The following is a 14,372-nucleotide window of genomic DNA, read 5'->3' on the forward strand; positions in this document are numbered from 1 at the left end:
GGCGCGTTTGCAACCCTCGTAACTTTAATTTTAAGTTTTCGAATAATTATTATCACCATTATCTTATGTTTGATATTATTACCTGACGTTTCGAAAGAGCTTGTAAACTGAGCCTATTTGAAATAAATGAATTTTGACTTTGACTTTGACACGGTTGACGCCGGTGGTCGCCACACACTACAATCGTCGCTGCTCGCTTCTTGTGGCCCGCACCGGCTACTAAACGCCGACACAAAACGCCGCCACACGCCACTCGCGCGATTGTGATACTGCATGTATGGGTTTAAAAGTTGCAGCCACCGGCCACAAGTGTCGACCACCGGCCATAATTGGCTGTCGCGCGCTTCAGCTACATTTGTGGCCCCTTTTTGCTTCTGAAGACGGAATAGTGGCGTTTGTGGCTGTTGCGTGTGGTTCGTGTGCGGCGTCACTTAGAGATACCTGCATGTTAAATTGAAAATTTTGTTATATATTTTGTTTTGACGGCCTCCGTGGCGCAGTGGTATGCGCGGTGGATTTACAAAACGGAGGTCCTGAGTTCGATCCCCGGCTGGGCTGATTGAGGTTTTCTTAATTGGTCCAGGTCTGGCTGGTGGAAGGCTTTGGCCGTGGTCAGTTACCACCCTACCGACAAAGACGTACCGCCAAGCGATTTAGCGTTCCAGTACGATGTTGTGTAGAAACCGAAAAGGGGTGTGGATTTTCATCCTCCTCCTAACAAGTTAGCCCGCTTCCATCTTAGATTGCATCATCACTTACCATCAGGTGAGATTGTAGTCAAGGGCTAACTTGTAAAGAATAAAAAAAAAAATATTGCTCCATGTGATTTGCAATTTAGCAAGAGTGCAAATTTTAAGTAAGTTTAGTCTTTATTATTTTAATTGATTTATTTCTTAAATGCATAATACAATGCTCAAAGCATAATTTCATAGTAGGTACTCTTACTTCTTTATCCATGTCCAATGCTGGGATGTCACACCATCAAGTAAGTTTAGTGATGATTTCGCATGAAAATTGAAATAAATAGTAAACAAACAGGTTTGCATAATTTATCAATTCACATAAATGACTGATAATGTCATAATGTGGTGAAATATGAAATTCCTACACATAATCCCATTTAGATTCGAGAGCTTATAACCGTTTTTCAGGGGGTGTTTAAACATAGAATTTTGTCGTCTACTTGGTCGTAATATCAGCCCATGTAGCTTATGAGATTATGAGTTCGAGTTCTAGGTCGAGCAATAAAGGAGAAACTCTAATTATACAAATAATACAGAGCTGAAAATTGGTCATAAATTAAGACAATTAAGGAGACATCTAATCGAATTATGATATTTGTAATATAATTCTTATTATATTACAAATATCTTATTATTGAAAAGATACAGTAGGTCATTATTTTAATCTTAGGTTCAAGTTTTGTTTATGTAACGGATGATAAGGATTACCTAATTAATTTTTTCATCTGTGGAATATTTTTGCATACATTTTCAACCACGTTTTGCGTAAGCACGTAATCAACAATTAACATCCATAATAACCAATAAGGCGCATCATACGACCGGATTAGACCGGCGGGTTAGCTTAGGTCAATACAATTAACCGTAATTGCTACAAGCAGGGCGTATTAAGCTCTCACTTTTACCATAACGTGCGCGTTATCTCGTTGTGCCGGCGCGTGGACAGTGTGTTGAGTGCCTTATATTGTGCTTTTGTGATACTTTGGATTGGCCTTTTACGTGGTATGTAGAGTATTTTATATATAAGTATTTTTAATAATAAATAAAAAAGATTTCTATTTGAAATTATCGTCTGAAACGTGATTCTTTTTCAACAACATTAGTGTATCAAAGATTTACTTTTCTACAAAATGTTCTGCACATTATTACAGATACACCCCGTTACAGATACATTTTCAATTGCAGATCGATTACAATACCCCACGGATTTCGCAGAAATTAGTAAAACAAACTTAATATTTCTGCCTATGCATGACAGACAATAGGGATGATGACAGTTTTTTAAATTGTATATAAATTAAGAGTATGCTAATAGTAAAGCAATTTTCTAAAAGTAACAGGATATCTGTGATCATTACTTTCGGAGCTACAGGAATTTAAAGAGTCAGATTTGCGGCGCTGCCGCGGATCCCTGGAAAACGCTCCATACAAAATGGCGCGAGCTAGTGACGTCGTTGGCTCGCTGATCGTTAGATTTGTATGGGCGTTCAAAGAAAATCACTAATATCTTTGTTATTTGTGCGTTTATGTTTATAGTTCGTTTATTGAAAAATGTCACATTTAATGTAAGGAAGCTAAAACTGTATGAATTTTTATCTAATTACGATAAAAAAAAATTGATAGATTTTGAAATTTTATAATCTTATTTATTTTGCAAATATCCAAACATTCTTTGCTTTTTTTGTATAAATTAGTTAACATTGACCTTATTTACCCGAATGTATCATAAAAATCAATTTATTCAAACCTAGTCATCATCCCCATACTAAAGAGTATTTTTTGTCAGTGTAGATCATATTGAGATGTAGGCTAAAACTTCATGTTGCCAACAAACAATCTTCAGTTAAGCCCCTCAAAAGCTTAATAGCTCTACGGCTAAGGAGCTGGACTTAAATTCGAAAGGTCTAGGTTCGGATCGATCGCATAAACACCCCCTCTAATTTTGGCACGCGCTTTTGAAACACTATTATTGTCTAATAATTTTACTCATAATATCATCGACAGATGAATGATTAGTTTCAAATCCACGCTTCATCGGCTTAATTTCAATCAATCAATAGACATTCATTACATTATTAGTTATTTTTTATTACCGCTACTGTTGCGGCTAAAACCAAAGCAATTTGTAATATAAACAGAAAAAAACACAAAGTTTTCAGAAAGATTATAGTTCTTGTAAGCGATGTTTTTATATTTAATATACTTGCCCTTAACTCATCACCTCATCATTGATTTTACCAATAATGCTTGGTACACAACAATAATGTACTACCAAGCTTTCCTTATATACAGTTCATGCGCATGGTGCGGGTGAAAATTTATTTTACCCTTGAAAGTTTGCCACGATTTACGACAAAAGTACGTATTATGAACGTCATAAAGGCAACTGTCACCATGTACCATGTCCCGCACCGCATACAGCGCACGAATTGTGATTAAATCAGACGCCTTTTGAGTCAAAAAATAATAATTCTTTCGGCCAAGATATTTACTGTATCTTTATTTCTTTTGAGAAGTTAGAATACCAAAAACACCATAAAATCGTAAAGAGAGAAATGGAGTAATAAATTGACTGATGCTGATGATTATTTTAGTGATACCAATTTTTGTCGAAGTTGTCACATTCAGAAATTGACGTCATACCCCTCATAATAAAATAGGCGTGTCAGAAAAATGTCTTGAGATCGCAAAATAATTGGCTCTGCGTATCCTCTTTGACGCGGTGTCAGATTGAGTGACAGACGAAATTTCAATCGCATTAGGCGACGCGTGTGGATGTTCTGGTAACATCACCTATAATCAAGTAAGTATCAGGAGTTTAATGAACCGTTTACATCATACTCGTACTGTACACTAAGAATTGCACAATTTTTTTCATTTTCCTTACAAGTTAGCCCTAGCAAGATGAAAGCGTGCTAACTTGATAGGAGGAGGATGAAATCCACACCCCATTCGGTTTCTACAAGACATCGTACCGGAACGTTAAATCGTTTGGCGGTACGTCTTTGTCGGTAGGGTGGTAACTAGCCACGGCCGAAAGCCTCCCACAAGCCATAATCAATCAATCGTTAGATTTTTGCCCAATTTTAGGCAGAGTTTAATATTTTGCTACTGGTGTAAGTCGTCATTAACATTAAAATTTATTATAATCCCATAAATCCAAAAAGAAACCTTTTTTATCTACACCTAAAAAAAACGTTAGTCTACAATTATATGAATTTTGCAAAAGAACAATTAATAAGTTTTCGGTACTAATCGTAACAATATGAAAGGCACAACTTAATACTACTTACTAACAAAATAAAAATTGATAGGACGTTTTTTACTTTTTCACGCAAAAACTGCTGATTGGATGTGGTTGAAATTTGTAATGGAGATATACCCAAAATTAAATTTAATTGATTATTATAATAACTAGCGGACGCCCGCGTAGTTGTAAACTTTCAACTACCCCTTCCTTACCCTTACCCTACCCTACACCTACCCTACCCTACCCCCCTACCCCGTTTTCTAATTATTATTAATATGATCTTTATACAATAAAATAAAGCTCAAATTGACTACGTTTTAGTTGAAAACATATGTATGGGAAAAAGAAAAGGGCTATTTTTATGGGTTTTCTGGCAATTATTCGAATTTTTCTCGCTGTAAAAACCATCCTAGAACTTCAACGAACGTTTTAAAAAAAGAATTGGCCAAATTGGTCCAGGCGTTGTTGAGTTATGCGCTTACCAACGCATTTTGTAATTCATTTTATATTATAGATTATTATTCATTTTATATTATTAAAAAACTGATTTTCACGCAGATGAAGCTGTGGGTTTGTTCTAGTGTAGTATTTTATCAAATATATCCGCCCACAATACTGTATGTTGAAATAGTTTCATACGTGGAAATGCAACTGTAAACTAATTTAGGAGTTTCAAATTTCTAAAAGTTTGCCCAAAATCCTGTCGAGAGTACATTGTTTAATACAACTCACGTAGAGCTGGTGGTTTTCTTACTGTGGATTACAATAAAGTAATCCCATTGTTCAGTGTAGAAGAAGCCATTTCTAAAACTGTCCAAACACAACAGTGTAAATGGTTTGTGACATTTTATAATGGAATTTAATTTTTCCCGTCCAACGTGGCGCGACAGACTTTGTGCTTAGCGCCACGTACTATAAAAATATAGAACAACTTCAATGTTTTGTCAATAATTTAAAATGTAATTTTAAATTCTATGTTTAAATTTTCTTAGTCTTTAATTAATTTCAGTCTTTTGTTTTGTGCTTGTTGTTTGATTTGAATTTCGTTGCTTAAATTAAAATTGCAGATTGTTATTGTATATTATTAAAAATGTTGTGTATTCCTACATGAAACTATTGACAATATTGTATAAATGCATTAGGTGTTAGTTTTCCAATAAGATTGTATAAGTAAATATTCAACAAGCGGCTTTAACAACAAATAGTATAAAATCCAAATTTTATTTATTTCAATTATGCTGAGTTTACAAGCAATTTTGAAAAGTCAAGTTATGTCATGATTTTATGGCGGTAATTGAAGTCAAAAACTTAAAATTAAAGTCGTAACTTTAATTTTAAGTTTTTGACTTCAATTACCAAGGGTTCCAAATGCGCCTTGGTCCGAGAAGACAACCACCGGGCCCACAACAAACCCATCCAACGATTATTTTTTTTTAATTTTGTAAAGTATTAAGTACGAGTAAAAACAATTTTATATTATAATTTATATGAACCTCCTATGACGAAAGTAGTACTATCCAAGTAGTAGGCTGGTAACAAATAGGCTGATTATGATGATTATAATCAATCATCAATATTGGTCAAGTTTTTCATCATTGATATTGTCAATGATCTTATAACCTTATTTAATTTCACCATTTATATAGTGCCAAGACTACAATTTATATAAAGGATTTAAACTGAAAACCATTTTAAAAGTGTCACCACGTCCAAGTGTAAACGGTTCCTAGCATTTCTTAATGGAATTTAATTTTTGCTTTCCCCCAACGTTGATTGATGTAACGCTACCCTATAATCCCATTGTGGATTCCCGCTACGGAATAAGATTCGTACAAAAGTTCCTTATAAGTTAATTTAACTCAAAGTCTTTTTCATTCTTTGCCAAAAACAAAATTGCTTATTTTACTTTGTCCAAAGTTAAATGCGAGTCGTTATGTAAAATATTAAGGTTAATATGCTTGGAACTAGGGGGACGTCATGGCAAAGTGGTTTTCTTTTTAGGTTTTTAGGTTGTTATGTTTCGTTAAATAGCAAACATTTTCACATCGGTGAATTTGCTTTTTTGTTTGTGTAGATCTCAATAAGACAAAAATGATAAAGCCTTTTTAAAATATTTTACTGGTGAAGCAATATTGATATTATATAAGAGAAAATCGTTCTGGCGCTTCTGTTTGTACATCTTCCAACTCCATCGGTTAAATAGTCCGTGTAGCGTACAAAAATTTCAAGTATTTTTGTTTACAAAATGTCCTAGAATTGGTAAAGCAACATTCGCCGCAGCTTTACTTATCTAATATTTTGTGTTAAGTTATTCACCCTCGTTTTAAAAATTCTTTTTGATAATCAGTTCTCATTCATATTTTCTACATGCCTAAATATACATTTCTCAAAAGTAGTCACTTCATCTTATAATAACGGTCTCTTATTACACTATTTCTTACTCTATCATTTGATGATATTCCATGCTTAACCTTATAACTCTTATCTGTACTAAATTTATTTTACTTTCATGCTTTTCAGTTTAGTTATCTGTGAATAAGTTGATTAACCATAGTGACGCAAAACATCCCTGCAGAACACTATTTTAGGAGAACAAGAAAATACTACTAAGCTTATATTAGTGTCTTTAGTAGATACTTTATTAACCTATCCTAATATAATAGCATTTGTACACAGGTAATGGTTCGTTTACACATGCGGGTAGATAATAATGTTTTGTCGGAGCCTATTGTCAGAGCTGTGCTGCGTCTGCCTAATGAGGTCGAAATGTCGATATCGTTTTACACAATGCGTGCTTATCTTCACAGATTTGTATGGCTCGCCGGAAGATCATATTCTCAGTTTATCTCGCTCAACTGTGAATCTTCGTTAGTCCCAGTGGAATAATAGCCTATATATTAAAAAAATAAAGTGCAAGTAACTTAAAGTAAATCTCGCGTCATGTCATGCAGTGGACATCCATCGGCTGACATGATGATGATGTTGATGTGCAATATTTATATTTTTATGTTTTCAATCGCATTTTTCTGTGAAAATACCGACCGAGAATAATTTTACGTTTAAATGATTTGAAAACAATTTCAATATATTATTCTCATTGAAAAAAGTCAAGAGGAATTCATTTTCATCCTCTCTAATTATTTAAATTTTACTTTTACCGAACTATATAGAAAACATATAAATAAGTGAATATATTTAAACAATACACGCATCACTATTTAGACCCAAAGTAAGCATCACAATCCTGGTCTTCTTACAGACCCGCAAGAATCTGGGGAAGCATATTCGAGGAGTTCTGCCGTGCTGTTCTGCGTATCATAAAGATGACACGATAATTGGATAAGATCCCTGTTTGGGGCAGATATTTCCACTATACAGTGACTGTCAGCACGGCTATTCTCTAACGATGGTTTGTATAACTCGCAAGTGCGAGTTTAGAATTCACCTCTATCTTTCTCATTCTAAACTATCGTGTTAAACAGAGATAGATAGAGAGGAATTCGAAACTCGCACTTCAGAGAGTAAAAATATCGTTACAGAATAGCCTAGCAGGTCTGGGTCAACGGATCTCTCTATCATCCCTTTTGTCTAGTAGAGTAAGCGTACAGCGTAGCTTGTAACATGGCTACTATACTACGAGATAAAGTAGGTACGTATAATTGGAATTGTCTAGTTATACCTAAGACAAACATTTCATTATGGTAATTAATATGTAATTATGGTCAAAGTTTATTATCTAATATCGTGTTACCCACCTATGTTTATTAACAAAGTTTCTAAATTACGAGGCGTTCGCAGAAACACAAATATAACTTAGGGTGTAAGTTTCAAAACTTCCAGTACTTAATAACACTTTTAAATTAATGTATACACAGTCTTTATCAAAAGGCTTTAGCAAGTTGGATGCAAATTGAAAGCACCGTTCGCACTCTCGCGGGGCAGTAACAGGGCGAAAATTATAAATTTATGTGCAAAGTTTGTTTTATATTAGCTGTAATGTTGATACGAGCTCATGTCTAATTAAGGTTCTGATATAATATACGGTGGAATAACCACTGAAAATAGAATGTGAGCTATTAGCGTGGATGGTGAAAGCTTTGAAAGTTTGACGCGAATAATTTGCTTAGCTGTGATAGCCCAGTGGATAAGACTACCTTCGCGTAGGGCGTAGGTTCAAATTCAGTCAAATATACCTCCAACTTCTCAGTGATGTCCATTTTATGAAATTAAATATCTCTCTCGATGTAATAAAAGCATCGTGAGGAAACCGACACACCGGAGAATTTGCTAATTAATTATTATCTACGTTTGCGAAGTCTATCAATCTATCCGGATTGGGCCAGCACGCTGCACTATTGGCCTAATCCAACATTCTGAGAGGAGACTTGTACTCAACAGCGGCCCGAATATGGGTGGTTAATGATTGTGACGATTATGATGATTTATTTTAAATTCTATAATTGAATTGTTTCGCTCCATAGCTAATCATTCACCGCCATCATTAATCAGCCTATTTTGACGAGCAAGACCGATAAACGATTGGAAATGGTCCTGGAAAATTTTGGCTGGCGGGAGGCTTTAGCCGTGGCTAGTTACTACCCTGCCGGCAAAGACACACCGCCAAGCGATTTAGCGTTCCGGTACGATGCCGTGTAGAAACCGAAAGGGGTGTGGATTTTCATCCTACTCCTAACACGTTAGTCCGCTTCCATCTTAGATTGCATCATCACCATCAGGTGAGATTGTAGTCAAGGGCTAACTTGTAAAGAATAAAAAAAAGGTTTGCGGCCTTATATATAAGCCTGCAAACTCTTAAAACTAATATAATAAAGAGGTAAAGTTTGATGTATGTTGTAATCTCTGGATCTACAAAACCGACTTTGAAAATTCTTTTTTTTTGTTTTCTTACGGGGACGTGAACTACGTGGGTGAAACCGCGGGGCATCAGCTGGTATAATATAAGTGTATTTTTAATTTTTAATCATTAATAATCATAATATTATGATGTGATTGGTCTTTGTTCTAATTTCTATAGCGATATTTTCATGATAATAATTTGAATCTCATATTAATTGTTATTGTTTCCGAAATGTTCCAAGTAAAATATATTTTGTGAACACGTTTTGGATGTCGAAATATGAATATGAATTGAATATGCCTACAGTGTATGCTATAAGCTGGTATTCAACAATATTGCGCTGTGCAAAATGTTCGGGATTAACAATAAAATCTTGTTTAATATTTGGAAGTCAATAACAGTGCGTAGCGTGGCAAATACTCGAAAATGGCTCGGTCTGTGATAAAAATAATATTTTTTTAATTTTTATTTTATTCACTTACTAATAACACTGACGAGACGAATATCTTAGCATTCCATGGATTCACCGTGCGGGGTGCCGGATCCATCGCGTGGTAGAGAGAAAAACTCCGAGCAGAGTCCTGAACTTGTAACTACCGGATGTAGGGTTAAGAAATTCCTCGACGATCGATCAACACTCCCTGTTCTCTGCTCGTGTTGTTTATAATATTTTTTAAGTGAGTCCCTTCTTCCTGTGGTTCGCCGTATTATTTTTAGGTAATAAAATATAAACACACATTAACAAAAAAATATAGCTTAGCATCTTAGAGTCGTCTTACAAAAAATTATAAATAAATTATGATTTTATTTGGAAACTGTAAAGTTTCTTGCTCTCCAAACAGGTGGTAAAGTCAATATGTACTAAGATGTAATAAACTATAAAATAATTTTTAATTTTAATTGCATAGTTGCTAGTTATGATGCCTTTTATACAATACTAGCTGACGTACCGAGGTTTTAACTGCGTAGTTACCGTTCTAAAGAAAATACGAGGATAACATATCCTTTGACTCTGATAAATAACGTGGATTTCTAGTGGTAAATGAATTTACAAAAGTAGATCCAGAAATAACCCCTACAACACTACAAACTTTACCTCTTTACAATATTTGTAGGTATATAGATATTGTATAGGTTGGTTATGCTTAACATTAATAAATAACTGGCGATCCCCGATGACCCGGTCAAGCTTCGTTTTGAATTTTTTGCACTTCTTACGTACCCTATCCTACCCCTACCTTTCCCTACCCCTACTCTGCATTTACCTTTTCCCTACCCTACCCCTACCTTACCCTTACCCTACCCCTATCCTACTTCTACCCTATCCCTACCTTACACCTACCCTTCCCTTAAACTACCCCTAACGTACCCCTACCCTAAAAAAACTCTAGTTTCGATTGATCTTACGATGTATTCTGATATTCGGGGTAGAGACAAATCCAACGAATCAAATACCATGAAAATTGGTTCAGCAGATCTCGAGTTATAGGTAGGTGTTGTAACAAACCCGTCTTTGTTTTATTTATATAGATAATCAGATGCTTGTTATCAACTGTGCTTATAAAACACAGAGTACGATATATAATACAACTTTTCAGTAATATTTCTCTGAATTCTAATTATCTAGCATTGCTTGTACCTTCTTCGCGAAATAACTTCTTCCAAAAGAAATTTCAAAACTTTATTCTCTAAGAGATTTCATTTTGCTTTTTACTTAAAAAGTTTTTGTTTTTACAAAGTAAATTTCCTGGTAGATCGCCAGCAATTGTACACTGTACTTTATGATTAAGTGTCAAAACTCGGCGCGTGGAGCCGAGGAAATATGAAAATCGGGCGCGTAAACTAGAGTTTTTGTACAAAGTTCAACAGGCCAAATAACTCTGACTTGTGTACGAATAATATGGAATGGATATCGGTATTTTCATCAAATAAAAAGTGGCTTGTTTATCATATTATTTATCTACAAATTACTCGTATCGCTCATACTTAGTAGTATCGTTAGGCATATAGTTTAATGCTAGCCATTCACCATTCAATAAGTCCACGCACCTGCAGCGTAAATGGCAGGACATCCGATGAAACTGATCGTGTCTTGGTCGTAATCTGCATGATGAAGCACATAGCGATCAACACACGATCAGTTTCATCGGACGTCCTGCCGTTAGCGCTGCAGGCACGTGGACTTCTTGGATGGTGAGTGGCTAGCATAAACTGACGTCGTTTCTCGATTATCGCTCTTTTAAAGTACTTTTAAACTACTCAACGGATTTTAATGCAGTTTTCAGCAATTGTTTGAGTGATTCAACAGAAAGGTTTAGGTTTATAAAACTATACATATTATAGTACAGAAAATATATCATAAATTTAAAAGGCACAGCGACTGACGAGCCGTACGTTTCGTTTCGGTTGGCAGCGGTCGGCGGACACGGTCTGTTCTATAAAGATATCCTGTACTTTAAACCAATCATAAACATAATATCAGTATCTACATAGCATCTACATAGCACCCGTGAGAAGCTGAGGTAAAGCGCTAATATTATAATAAAACTATTTTGTGTGCCTAGTTTAGCATTGTAATAATGATCAAGAATAACGTACAACTTTCGAAAATTCTTTTCAATCAGTTTTTATTAATTGATTATGAAACACGGCTAAAACTCACGTGATATTAGGTCGGAGTATGCTCGACTAGTTTCGAACCCATTCGGGGCCCTTAGTCATGAGCTAGTTCGCGGCACGATCCAAACTGCGAAGCGGCGCCGCGGCGCGCAGCTGCTTGCATCGCTCGCTGGGAGATGGGTTGAATCAGTTTTTATCTCAATATAGGTATACGAGTAATTATTTTGTATGAAGAAGGTACTTAAATATAAACTGTATGTTTGATTATATCTAATGGTAGGCTTATATTGTCGGTTTGTTTTAGCTCTGAGTTATAATAATATCTACAGGCTATAATTACCCAGTCATCCACTATAAAAGCAATTGTCATCAAATTTTACTTAGAATAATTATTATTTTTTTATTTTGTTTAATCTGATCGGAGGCTAAGTATGCCTGTTGTAGAGTATGTGAAATCCAGAAATGTAGAGCTTAACCTCAATGTAGAGGCTTTATGTATTCTTAGTCCTAAAGTTCCTTTAAACAGAAAAAGGTAATATATGCAAATGAGAACAACTTTATTCCCTCTCAGCTATTAAGGCTACTTTGACCGTTTGATAAGTAGCAGGGGGAGAGACCAACTTCTCATTGGGTTACGACTTCGTCGAAGTAATATGCAGATCTCTTTAAAGTAATAAACATTTCAGAATTTACAACGTCCCTTTTAAGGATAACAGGAGTAAATGTTTCACTTCATCTTTATTAAGCTCATTTCATAATATCTCTCGCCGTTTTCGTTTAAGATGGACTCGGGAAATACCTATTTTATCATTTTAAAAGTGTTTTATTAAAGTTGTTGAGAATAGTTTCCAACGGACTTGACATTTCCTTATCCGGAAGATTTAGTGTTTGAGTGGAAGTTAATAAAATAGATATAAAACTATTTATCATTAATAAAATATCGAAAAATATTAAATAATACAGTTGGTACACTTAACTACCTCAATGGTCCCTTTGTTTACCTTTGTGGCTTGTGATCACAAGTTCCTGAGTTCTAGTCCTGGGTGGAACTCATTAGGTACTGAGAATTTCTTTTTTTTAGTAATTAGCAGTAGCCGTTGAATAATGAATAATAAAGAATAATGGGCCGAAGCTCTATATCTTCTCTTATACGGAAGAGGGCCTGACCTTTATTACTTATTACCTTACTATTTACTGTATTTTTTTTTAATGATATTAGTAGATTGATATGCAAGGGGCTAAAACAACCCATTATATACGAGGTATTTTTAGGGCCCGAGACGAAAGGCGAGGGCCGCTAAATAGAAACCGAGTTTATAATGGGTTTAGCCCCGCGTGTTACACTATATTTTTCACTACGATTGCGAGAAAATAAAATAATTCCGTACGTTAATTCAATGTTTTATTTTAATTAAAAGTTAAATGTACGAACTTGGAAAAATGTATGTTAAGTAATTAATAAGTTAAGTTATTATGTAGTTGTGTGTTGTGCTAACAAATAAATGATTTATATTCTATTCTACTAGATCGACAAAAGGAATTTGAGGATCGTGCGATGGAAATATCAATTTTATAGAGGGAATCAAGATAATTAGAATAAAGGATACTTACTCCTTTTGAAGTTTTGACACATTAGTAATTTATTTTAGCTGTGACGTCACGTTTAGGTCTCAGCTGAAATCAGCACCGTGTATTATACTAACTTCTATGTAGTGCACGTCAATGCTGAGCTGTACACCCTTCTTTTTTTAAGGGTTTCAGACAGACATACTGTCATAAGGATAGGGTACAGACTATATGTAACTTTTAGATATGAAAAAATTTGTTTTCTACACGAAACAGTGCAAAAAAATTAAAAAATAAAGGTACACTGTCTAGAAGATCTAAGTACTGTTTTAGTCTATATACGTATTAAAAGAATTATCACGTTCGCAGTGTCACGTGTAGGCGTCAATATCTTGATATGGAGGCAGAAAGTTTACCTCAAGGTCTCACAAAAGTGCGATCCATAATATATTTCATTCGTCGTCACTTACTGTCATAACCACACCTGTGCCGCGAGCGTGCAAAACTCGAGGATTTGATAATTTAATATTTCCTTTACACTTAGTATGCGGTGGATTAAAAAATAATTTATACAAATAGTTTTATTTTAAGTTTATAAAGAAATTAAAGTTTTAGGGCTGATATATTTGATTAACAATTAACTACAAACATTATTTATGTTCAATAATTTTTGAGATGATTCGTTTTTAGTAAATTCTAACTTTTTTCATCATTTTTTCTAACGAAGTTTATAATGTTTTTATTGTGTTAATAAAAGTTGACAAAAAAAGCACTTGTTTAGGTACTAGATTATATTCAGTTGTGTATAGAATACTAGCGGACGCCCGCGACTTCGTCCGCGTGAAACCCTACCCTACTCCCACCCTTCACTTACCGTACCACACCCTTTTTAACCTACATCAACCCCTACCACATACATGTAACGTATCCTACCCTTACCCTACCCTACCCTAAATATTCTGTATCCGTCTCCAGGTTCTAAGTTATCTCTTCACCAATTTTCAGCCAAATCAAAGCCGTTCTTGAGTTATAAATAGTGTAAAAAACACGAGTTTATTTTAAATGTATACCTTATTTTAAGTGTATAAGTATAAGTATAGTAGTTAATATTACAAATAAATAATAAATAAAATTATATTGCTCTGCTACCTGAAGGGCACTAGCTTATAATAACGTTCTATATTTTTGAAATAACCAAATTATGGGGAAGTAAATTTTACTAATGAATGGCCAAATTAATTATAGGTAATTTATCAAACGTGCAGGCGTGACCGGCAATGCCAGGGGGAGGAGGGCGCACACTAGTCTATATAATAGCTAACTTAATATAATAGGT

At 34.7% G+C, this 14,372-nt stretch overlaps 1 protein-coding gene across 1 annotated transcript in view; it reads left to right on the forward strand.

The window, feature by feature from the left end:
- The first annotated feature begins 1,648 nt into the window (after positions 1-1,648).
- The window catches only part of LOC112051631 (nephrin-like), a 242,188-nt gene continuing 229,464 nt past the window's right edge, over positions 1,649-14,372 (forward strand). Inside the window, exon 1 of the mRNA XM_024090349.2 lies at positions 1,649-1,745. The gene's annotated coding sequence lies outside the window, so the exon portion shown is untranslated. The remainder of the gene's footprint in view (positions 1,746-14,372) is intronic.

The sequence above is a fragment of the Bicyclus anynana genome, chromosome 6 (assembly GCF_947172395.1).
Source record: "Bicyclus anynana chromosome 6, ilBicAnyn1.1, whole genome shotgun sequence".
Taxonomy (NCBI): Eukaryota; Metazoa; Arthropoda; class Insecta; order Lepidoptera; family Nymphalidae; genus Bicyclus; species Bicyclus anynana.